Raw genomic sequence first — 11504 nt, 5'->3', positions numbered from 1 at the left:
AAGGGCAGAACCCCACATGTGCCATGGTTAGTTTTTTGAGATTATTGTGGTTCTGTCCTGTTGGCAGCCCCTTTGTTCRAGGCAATGGAAACCCTTGCTGCATGTGGCAGCAGACCCCACTGTTCCTGCCTCACTTCTTTACAAAGGGCCACAGAGCCATTACTTCCTCCAAGCCACTTGCACCTCCCATACTGATTCTCTACCATTTTCTGATACTTTTTTTTTGGGGGGGGGGAGCCTCGGGAAATAATGATGACTAACTCATTGTGCAGCAGAGTTTCGTAGTGGACACTAGGAGTGTGTGTAGGGGGCTAGAAGCACAGCTGAAAGGCTAGCATGTCATGGGTGCAAAGCCCTACAGAACAGAGACAGGAAACATCGCAAAGAATGTGTCCGCATAGTAGCATAGTACACCCCTGGCTGGGCTGCTTATCAGAAATGATGATCCTAAGGATCAGTGGGAATGCTACCAGGCCCAGGTGCAGATGAATACAAGTGCACCACGTGGAAAGTCAGGGAGAGGGCTTAAGCCTGCGTCCATCTTGAGTAAAGGCACAGCCCAATGACACAGCTATGATCAAGTAGATATGGGCAGCCTCCTGGTGGTGGGGACCCAGCTGAAAAGGGGTGGGTACATATGCATTTCAGCCAAGAAGGTACCCAGACTCCTTGCCTCCCTGTTCCTGTAATAATCTGGATCAGCTCAGAAATGCTCCAGGGAAGGGAGAGCTTGTTCCCACTCTGGAAGCAAGAGACAACAGGGTCACATTTAGAAAGGGAGCAAGCATGTAAACGATGCCAGGATGCATTCGACTCCACAGCGTTGTGAAATCCTCTGGTGTTTGGTGAGGGAAGGGAACCCCACAGACCAGTTTATGTAACGATTTAACAAGTCAGGTCACAGTAGGCTATATTGCTAAAACACACACTGGCTGGGGGAGCGGGGAAGGGGATGATCACGCAGTAATCCCTTGGGTGCAGACAAGGAATGTGCAGTGAGACTGGGAGAGAAAGAAGGCTGCAAGCACTGTGTGACCTACCAGCTTCACTGCACATGGGTAGCTACTTTGACAGGTTATGTATGGGCGTACGTCCACATCACATCTGGCAGCTCCATTGCTTCATAACCACATGCTCTACAGGGAAATAGTGATGCTCCTATCATCAGGAGAGGCTCTTCCCTTCCCTCTAGAACACCATTTCAGTCTAGGGCTTGGGACAGGGATTAGTTTCTTCTCATACCCTGCATCACGGAGTCTTGTTAGTTTGACCCCAGCTTAAGCACAAAGCTACCACTAGACATCAGACATTGCTGTCCTCTTCCAGATAGGATCAGAGCAGCCCAAGATTCAGGATCACTGCCTTGCAGTGATACTGTCAGACTGTTTGTTTCCCAGACATGACCTCTTTTGCCTACTTGAAGTCCTAGGGGGGTTGTAATTGCCAGTGTACATGAGTACTGTCAGGATGAGAACACTGGGCTGACCCTGTGTGCACAATGTCCTGGAAGCACTTATCCCATCCATATCCAGTGCCACCTTTCAGGCACCACTAGGTACTGCTGCCCCTCAGCATCCATAGTGAGGTGAGTGTGTCCTTCTTTGGTCACACTGAAGCTGCGCTTATCCTCTCCTTCGGAAATGCAGCTGCCAGAAGAGTTTCCATCCTCTTCAATTGGAAAGGCACCTGCCAGAGGAGTTTCCCTCTCCATCTGCTTCAGTTTTCTAAACTTGGTAAGGCTCTAGTTCCTACACATTAGCAAATTACTCATTTGTGTGTGATGCACAAGGTCACGCGGACAGAGAGGCACCTTTGCCTACATGCAGGTCTGCAGCACCCCCCATGAGGACCTTGAAGATCTTAGCAAATCATGGGTGGGATCAGAGCAGCCCCAAGGAGTAGAGGACTTGCTCCCTCACAGTGCTTTGTACTTCCCATCCCAGGTAGCTCAGCAGTAACTCTTTGCAATTAARGTATCTACAGCTAACAACGTGAGCTCCCATTCTAGCTTTGAGACAGCAGCCAGACTTCAGTAGAGGTAAGRTAATTGACTACCAGGATGGCCCAGTCTGTGGCTCACAGACTGCTCAGGGTCCAAAAGAAAAAGAAAAGAAAAAAGACAGAGGACATATGGATACAGCCAGGTTAGGGCAGAAGACCTTGCAGTTTTATATTTAAGGTGCTCATTTCTGTGGACAACATGGTATAAACAAACCAACTCCCATCCTCAGTTACTGCTGAAGTTCACAGACTGCTCATTTTACTGCACTGTCTGCCTTACTGAAAGCATTTGTCAAGGGGAAGGTATGACTGAGAGCAAAGTTTCCGTACTATCCCAATCTCTCTGAGAGCAAGCTCTCAGGGCCATGCTGAAAAGCTGCCGGTAAAGCATGAACAGTATGAGTAAAGATCTCAGGCTTTCCCATGTGCACAGGGAAAGAAAAGCATTGCTTGAATGGTCACTTGACATAGCTAGAAAAATATTCTTACCAGYAAAAGCTGTGATTCATGGATGTGTGTGAGCTGAACCCTTGCACCTCTTCCTCTTTTGAGGCAAAAGGAAGCCAAAAAGGGACAGAATTGGCAGAAGTTTGGCCCAGCTACCACTATGCCTCATAACCACAGCATCCTCCTYCATGGGACATTGGTCTCACCAAAACCTTGTCCTTTCCAAATCTGCCAATACCTCTTTAGCAACAGCTCTCCTGACAGGGAATGAGATTCAACTATGTTTCTCCTTATAGCAACCCCCTTCCCAAGAAAGCCTGCTCTCATTTGCTCCCAGACCYGTGACAGGGCACCCAGATCATGAAATATTAATAGTAATAAAAAGAGTAATAATAACATTATTTAGCTGCCAAACGTTTCTTCTCTTGCTTGTTATACTGCTTTCATCACCTAATCCAGTAACCTCCTGGTCTGCAGGGTGCTGGCTGGTTTTGCTGTAATGGGTTTTCCCCTTTCTGCAGGGCTTACTGATGCCAAAGACAGTTAAGAAATATYAAATGCTTCCTAATATTATTCTTCTGTGCCAAAGTTCATTTTAATTTCTAACTGACCCTGGGCCTAAACTACCTCCTTGAGCCAAAAGCCTGACTCAGCCACAGAATGGGTGTAACACAGAGCCAGGAGGTGAGTGATACAGGCAGGAAAGGGTTATACCGGAGGCAGAAGCTGGGAATGAAGGCAAATTCATAAGTGCAAGGAGGGTTGTAAAGAACAAAAARTAGAGAAACCTGGAGAACCCTCAGATGCTACAAGGAGTCCTGGTCAAGGAGGAGAGAAGATGACCGAAAAGAGAGACAGGGAATCCCAGATCATGTAGTCTCTCTGATGCTGGGCCTCCCAGCCAGCGGATGTAACAGCRTGAAGAGAAGAGCAGCAACTACACAAGAGCTATCTAGTCATGCGCTGGGGGAGAAGCACTATGTGGCAGTGGAGGAGCTAGGATGGGTTCTGCAGCCCAGCAGACTCCAGGCTCCACTTGGGGAGACTCTGGGCCATGCTGAGGACAGTGCTAACATGTCTATGCCTGCAGCTCCACATCAGGACTGCTTGTTGATGATTTTTGCAGCTGACAGGCACGTGGAGTAGGCCTGACCCATGGGGACTCATCCTCCATCACYTTTCTTAAGCCTACTGTTTATTTTAATAGTGAAACCCACAATATTGGTGCTTAATAGAAAGTTCATCTGGAGATAATATTCGACGCTGATCTATATGTGTCATGCAGGGGTTATCTGTTCAACTCATGTCTGCTTTCCAGGAAGTGTTCACACTGCATTTGGCTGTCAAGACAGACACATATTTACACATTCAACTTCAGACTAAACACATAAAAACAGATTTTCAAAGCCAAGTTATAGCTGGAAGCATGAAATGTATTCAGATAACCATGCTGAGGAGGGAGCAAGGAGTCTCTCTGCTTCCAAGGGGACATCCAAGGGGATGTTCAACAATGTTAAGTCTCCTAGTTGTTGAGATGGGCAGAGGCAGGTATCAGTCTCTCGCTTTATCATATTACCTACCTTTACAGCAACCTTCAAGGATCTTTTGCCAAGTCTGCATCTCTATTGTGAAATGAGCTCTCTATTGGAAATGTACTGAAGAACCAGGTAAATTTTTCCAGTGCTGTCTCTATATGCAGACATTCTGGTCTCAAAGGAGCTCCATCATGGAAGCCAAGCTGCTCCAGGAAACACAGTGCTACTGGTCTGTCCTCTCTCCCTGTGGCTACTATGTGCAGGGGAGCAAGAGAGCTTTCACCTGTTACAGAGATGGACTGACGCAGCTTCAACACTCAGCATGAGAAGAGAGCAAGCTWGAGGCAGAGAAGATGGGCACCTCCCCTCAGCCTTGGTTTAGGCATGCAATTTACACGGCCTCCTGACTAGCTGGCTGGGCTGCTGCTCCACAGCCTGGCAGCTGCAGACATCATGGAGGAACGCGGCAACACCAGCTACCAAGCCTAAGTGTATTTAGGATGGGGCAGAAACTGCAGTCCAGGCATCCAGAAAGACTGTGCTTGGCCTCCAGTTGTAGCCTGGTATCTTGAGTGGAGGAGGGCAAGGGGAGGCTCATCCTGCAAAGTCCATCCTGCCCATTCTGYCAAGCTGCTGGAGAATGGCACACAACTTGCTTCTGTTTTATAATGGTAAGAGCTAACCAAGTCATCTGTACAGGATTGTCCTACACAAAACAGGCTATTGTACAGAGAAAGCAAGCTGTGATTTTCCTGTCAGCTCCTCCTAACATGTGCTTATCATTTTGTAGGCTGCCAAAGTCCAAGCAAGATATGTTATTGTTATTCTCTACGTGACCCTGCTGAGCGGGGAGGTTGGACTAGATGATCTCCAGAGGTCCCTTCCAACCTTACAGATTCTATGACTCTATTGTCAAGGATCAGCTCCTTTTTCAAAGCCTCAGAAGTCTTCTGTAGGATGCATACAAACTACCTTATGTGTGTATATGTCACTGTCCTTCMTTGGGGGAAAGTCATAAAAAAGATTTAGATTGGAAGAGACTTTAAGAAGCCTTGAGTCCAACACCAAATTCAAAGTAAGGTTAACTCCAAAGCCAGGTCAGGTTGCTCAGATCCTTGCCCAGYTGAGTTTTGACTGTCTTCAAGGATGAGAATTCTCCAGTGCCAGGGCTGCACTTCTCTCAYAGGAAAAAGCTTTTCTGTTTTGTGCAATTGGAATTATATATGTTGCAGCTTCTGCACAAATTCACTTGCCCTTTTCCAGTGCACTTTGGAGAGGGACCTGKCTGTCTTCACCACAGCTCCTCCCATGGGTGGAGGAAGGCTGCTGGGCAATCTCACTTCAGTCTCCACTGCTCAGGGTGAACACACACTGCTCCCACAGCCTCTCCATATGTCCTGTACCCTCAGCCTGGCCACCTTTCCCTAGTAAGGGAAAAACATGTTTTTAAGCAAGATGACTAGCTACCTCTTGGTGGTGAACTTACAGAATTATGCACAGAACAGATCTGTTCATTGATCATTGTGCAATCAAGCTGGTCAAATACAGTCAATTTTAATTATAAAATCATTCATAAAGTCTAGGGGATGGAAAACATCCCTGTGGAAGAGTGGATTCTCTAATATTTCTATGCTCTTTCCATAAAACTCAGGGCTAATAATCTGCAGTATGAACTTGCCAAGATTGCAGAGTAGGTATACCATCCTGTCACACCGGAGAGCAACTTCTTTTTTCTTTAAAGATGTAGTAGCTGCCAAGATTGAAATACACATATAATTTCATTAAAATGAAATCATTAAGGATGGCTCTGCTGCTTAGGAATGACTGAAAAAAAATCTTACCTTGCTTCTGTAGATCAAAGTGTCTTGTCTTCCTCTTGTAAGAAGAAGAGTCTGACATTTTATACAAATGCTTGATCTAAAAAACCAAAAAGGATGTTTCCATTGTTATTAAGTAGCAGCTGCCTTGAATAATTTTTAACCTCCAATTTAAGTTTATTTGATAAAAAAAATAGAATAACAGAGCTTTCTCTGCCAAGATTGGTTTTAACACACATTTTCTATGCAGCTCTACTCCAATTTTTATCTGCGACCTCATCTTCTGGAAATCTTCTGCCACTTACAGACAACTGAACGGGAGCAGAAAAGGCTTGTTGCTGCAGCCCAACAGCAGCTTTCAGAGTAGCAAGCCTTTCTTGTGAAGGGAATTTATATATTCATGGCATAACACACGACATCTGAGGCAATTACACCAGCTGTGGGAAGGAAAAGAGCACAGATGTGTTAGCAGAACACTTCTCAGGCTTTGGGCAGTAGCAGAGGTCCTGCCCAAAGGCTAGAGCATTGAAGTGTTGGTCAAGGAGACTCATACTCATCACATGAACATCCCTAGGGTGCCCCCTGACCAGTGACACTGCCTGACAGTGTTGTCAGAGAAAACAGAAGGCCAGAGACTAATCTCTGGTCCAGAGGTAGGGGGTATGAACAGCATCCAAGAAACCCAGGTTTGGGCCAGCCCTTTCTGGAGCAAACTGCATCTATAGTGGCCACACTCTTTTGGACCCATGTGGTTGCTTACAATGTAGTAATAATTCAGAGAGGGGCTTTTTCCTCTGATTTGAGTCTTGGAAATAATTTGAGGGTAGTGCTGGAGTGAGGTTTTTATAGCATGAAACTGAGAGAATGTGTTGGACACTTCAGGGTATGGCATGAGGATGCAGAGCCTGTTGGGATAGTTTTGGAGGACTGTATACATTAGAGAGAGCCACACTTGGTGCAGTCTTGTCCATCCTGCTTTTTGGGAGTGCTCCTGGAGTGGACTACTCTCAGAAATACACCTAGGCTTTGTCCTGCCGAGAGCTGGGTGGAGGAATTCAAAATGAAGCAAAGAGTGAGCTAACGATGGAGGAGCCCAGACAGCTTGGTCACTGCCTGAGCAACCCCTTGGTCCCCTCTTTCTGGCAGTGCAGCTGTACCTAGACATGCAGTTCACTGTTTCCTCATGCCAAGATAGGAGCACATGGGGAAATGGAAATACTGGCAGATGATCCACATTCGAGAGAAGGAAACATGTTAGTCCAGGTTTACCCTCAGCCCCTGAGAACTATCCCAGCAACCCAAAAGCCAACCACCCCCCTCAAAGTTGCTAAAATAGCTTCTGCAGCATCACAGTGTCTTGCCACAGCACCTGGTATTTCTTGTGCAGTAAACACTAGTGTCCTAAAGGCACAGAGTTGTCCCAGTGTTTCATAGCAGATGTCCTTCTGTGGGGCAGGAGGCAGTACCCAAACTCTGACCCACCATGGCTGGTGTGGACAGTTAATGGGAAGGATGGTGCACAAATTCTTCATATTGGCAGGCTAGAAAAGGGATCTCAAGGGAGAGGGGAAAAAAAACTGCTGCTGGTGAGTTGCAAATGCCATGTATTCCACTACATGTAGAGCCCGCAGCACCAGAAGTCTTTAAGAACATGTAAAACAGACATCTCTTGTGTGAGGAATGGTTGCATTGTCCTGCATTGGAGCAGGGGAAGAATCAGGTGAATTTTCAAGGTTCCTCCCAGCCCTACCTCTTTACAATATTACTCTGGTGCTCTGGGCATCTGCAATACAAACAGCTTGGTACAGGCAAGCCAGGCTCTCAGGGTGCATGGTCTCTATAGGCATGCCGTCCTTGTACACTGCCCAGGGTTGCTACACAGGGTCCCCAGTAACAAACTGCATGCTCATCAGAACAGGGTTTCTGTAGTGGCTGGAGGTTGCTGTTTGCCTGATCAAAGATTGTTGTGCACCTGAGTCATGGCCAAGCTTTCCTGGTCTCTGGAGGTAACTGTGCAGTCAGCATGCATTTCTGTGGGGTGTGCCATGGCTAAGTCTCCCGCTGCCCAGAGGTTTCAGGGTGATTGATATAAAGCTTACTTGCATGTTTGATCTCTTTAAAGGTAATATGCTCTCCTTTCGGGGCCTGTTTTCTTGGAGGGTGGAAAGGAGAGATGGAGTATCACTTCATCACCTCTATTTAGGCATATGCATTAGCACTCTCCTGTAGCCTTGCCTCCCTCTGGACCAAGACTCCTTAAGCTGTGATTTGTCTTGCCAGACGAGTTTTTAAAAGCAAGCTATCAGCTCCTTGCTTCSAAACACGTGTCCCTGTAATAGAGACAGTTTATCCTGTGCTAAAATTGTGCAACTCAACTCTCYTCTTGCATTACCAAGGCTTTCAAGCATCATTTGATAAGTACTATGAGTGCAGCTCCTCAGGCGTTGCTACATCTTCTGGCGTGCTTTGCTCTGCCAAAGTTGTGTTTCAAGCTACCTATAAATTATGCTTCACTGTTGGCTTTCATCTGCTCACCATGCAACGGGCAAGAACAAAGGCCACCATGTGCCACACCAAGCAGGAGAACCAAGAGCCGGGTGTAGGCATAGGCAATACAGGAGACAGTCTGCTGGAGGAAGCAAAACAAACACAGCCTGRTGCCAAACTTACATCAGAGATGTGGAAAGCCAGGGTGGCTACTGCTGGTAGGAAAAGAGCTGGAGTATGAGGGAGAGGAGGGGAAAGAGGGGAAATCTCTTTTTGTCTGCACAGCTATGAAGTCCTAAGCCAGTTACACCAGCAAAAACAGCAGCAGGCAATGGAAAAGACAGACACTACCCAGCTAAGTGGCCACACTGAACAGAGGCAGCCATGCAGAGGCAGGCTGGGGGAGAAAGGAAGGAAGGAAGGAGGGAAAGATAGAAGGAAGGAAGGATAGAAGAAAGGAGCAGCTTTGCTTGCACAGGGGTGAACAAATAGAGAAAGTGTCATTTGCAGGATAACAGAACTTCAGTAGGTCAGTGCCTCTGGGTCTGTCACGTAAATCTGCTTCTGCTGGAGAAGGTTGCGCGAGTTAATGGCAAGGAGGAGCCAACATCACCAAGAAGGCTAAAGGAAACAAGCATCAGCCAGCACACGAACATTACAGTTTGCTAACCTGGCTGATTTAACTTCAATTTGATTATGGCATGGTCCTTTCCACTTGAGCTTGTTAGATAGGTCTGACTCCTTGGAAAGACCATACAACCCATGTTGCAGGCACCTGGTTTTCTAGTGGTGAAGAGGAGATTCTCCTGGGAGCCACATGCTTCAGCCTCCAAGATTGCTCCCATGTTTGGTGGAGCCCACACACCCATGGGATTCTGTCACTGCACCCACACACACAGGAGCAACATCTGCCTTAGGAGCTGTTTGGGCTGTGAAAGCACTGGTCAAACCTTTAGTGGAGCCCTTAGCTCTGCTTAGTAGATAAGGAGTCAGGGGTGAGCAGAGAGAAAGGAATGAAGTTGGAGGCCTTAAAAGTCCCTTTTTATAGCAAGAATACCRGAAGAGTCGCACAAATGTTCAAATGATTGCTTTATCTTTGTCCAAACACCCTAGCTCCTTGTGGCTTAATGGGATCATTTCTGGGAATCAAGATGACTCCCAAGTCTGCTTGCAGGTCAGCCAAGCACACAAGCATCATCTTTAACTGAACTGGTGTTGCCTGCTGTGTCTTGGTTTAAAATATAACTACTTGGATAACACTGAGATCTATCAGATTAGAGCAGTGCTTAGTTTAATCACATGCTTATAGGCCACAGAAAGAAATCCAGTCCACAGTGTATTCACTTTGCCCAACTGCAGCAATGAACAGCTAAAGAAATCCTCTCTACAGCATTATCTTCTTTTTTTTTTTTTTTTTTTTTTTTTTTTTTATATTAACAGGCACAGAAGCAACATTAAAATGGAAATTATGGTCCAGTCAACACGGTCATTTAGCGTTGTAATGCCTGAACTATTAACAGGTGCTTCGAGGTTGAAGTAGCTTGAGCAGCTAGTACATCGCACTGGTTGTTGCACCACAGAAATCTGCCTAGAAAGACATGCTGCATTAGATGACCCTGTTGTGAATTCAGAATCGTGGTATGCATGGTCAGGAAGTGCCCTGCAAGCTGCAGCTTCATACCAACTATCTAAATCACAGMTTTTCAGCTGAGACAGGGTATCTGTGAGAGTCCCATCAGAGGTGCTGATTGACTGCTGAGATATGCTCTGACTGTAGAGCATTTAGAAATTCTCTAGACTCACCCAGATTTATTTCTTTGCATTGGCAGCTGCAGAACAGCTTTATCCAGGCATTCCAGAGCATTTGAGGGTGACAGAAAACCAGACAATACTATGCTTTTATGACTATACCCTTCCGTCATACCAACAAACTGCCTATGCTAAAGTAGAAAAGAGATAACAGCTTAACAAGTACTGACAGCATAGGCAAGGGACCTCTGAGGTCAGGGAGACATAGTGAAGGCAACCATAGACCCACGGCATCCCAAGCCTGGAAGGGGGTGGCTAAGGGTGAAAATCCTGGAAGAAGTAGGCCACCCCCTTTTGGGAGCATCAGCCCCTCGCATGGAGCTATCCTGGCACTCCACAGAGGAAAGCTGCAGCCAAGGCAGGTGCAGGAGCAAACTACATGCTCAGCCTTTCCATGTTTGAGAAAGCAACTTTTGTGTACCTGCCTTTTGAGATTGACCTGAGAACCAGTTTTAGAAAAGTGCATTTGGACAAACAACAAAAGTACTCTCCTGCCATCAGCAATCTGCACAAGGGTGACAGTAGGCACCAGCTCCTTCTGCTTCCTAAACATTTTCAGCATTTCAGGAAGGTAGGAGGGAGTGCCAAAGTAGATGCCAGCATCTGAAAAAAGTGTATCMATCTCTTCTTCCATCTCATACTTTGTCTATTTTTCCCCAGACGCACTTGGTGAGGGAAGAGATCTGGTTTCTTTTACTTGAACAGATTGAGCAAAGTTGACCGTATAGTGCAGGTCCTCCCCACCCTGCGTCCAGCAAGCTGTGCACACCCATCTATCTCATCCTCCCCCTACGGTCAGCATCACTGTGACAATCCCAGTAGCAAAGCAAAATCCACTGCACTTACAACACGGCTATTCCCCTGCAGAGCCTCCAGAAGGCACCAGGAGGAGACAGGTTACCCTGTTGGGTTCACACACACACCTCAAGGACACTACACACATCATCATAGACTCCTGCAGCACAAAGCCTCTTTCCCTTAGGTTAGGTATGTCAGGAATGGTTAGCATCAGCCCTTTCGCACTCCGCTTCGTGGGACAAAGCACACAACGTGCAGCATGGAAGCACTTACATAGTGTCATGTAAGCCATGCCTTCCTGTTTCAAATAAAGTAACCCATCCCAGCACTACCTTGCACACTTGTCTGGCTGAGCAGCTTCACAGGATTTGGGAATCGGCATTAAAAAAAGAAAAAAAAAGAAAAAAAAAAGAAAAAAAAAAGAAAAAAAGTCTTACCTGAGATTGAGAAAAAGAAAGGAAGTCATGCGAGAGTGAAAGAGAGCAGCCCAGAGCAATCAGAGCATTAGTTCTCTCAGCTGGAACTGGAGATCTGGTTGGACTTACATGCAAGCACGGCTCCTGTCCTGGCCCACCACTAACACTACCCCCATCTTGTGCCTGCTGGGGGT

The sequence above is a fragment of the Rhea americana genome, unplaced genomic scaffold, assembly GCF_003343005.1.
Source record: "Rhea americana isolate MKP2758 unplaced genomic scaffold, rheAme1 scaffold_261, whole genome shotgun sequence".
Taxonomy (NCBI): Eukaryota; Metazoa; Chordata; class Aves; order Rheiformes; family Rheidae; genus Rhea; species Rhea americana.
The sequence above is the reverse complement of the archived record's forward strand: the minus strand, read 5'-3'. Positions refer to the sequence as shown.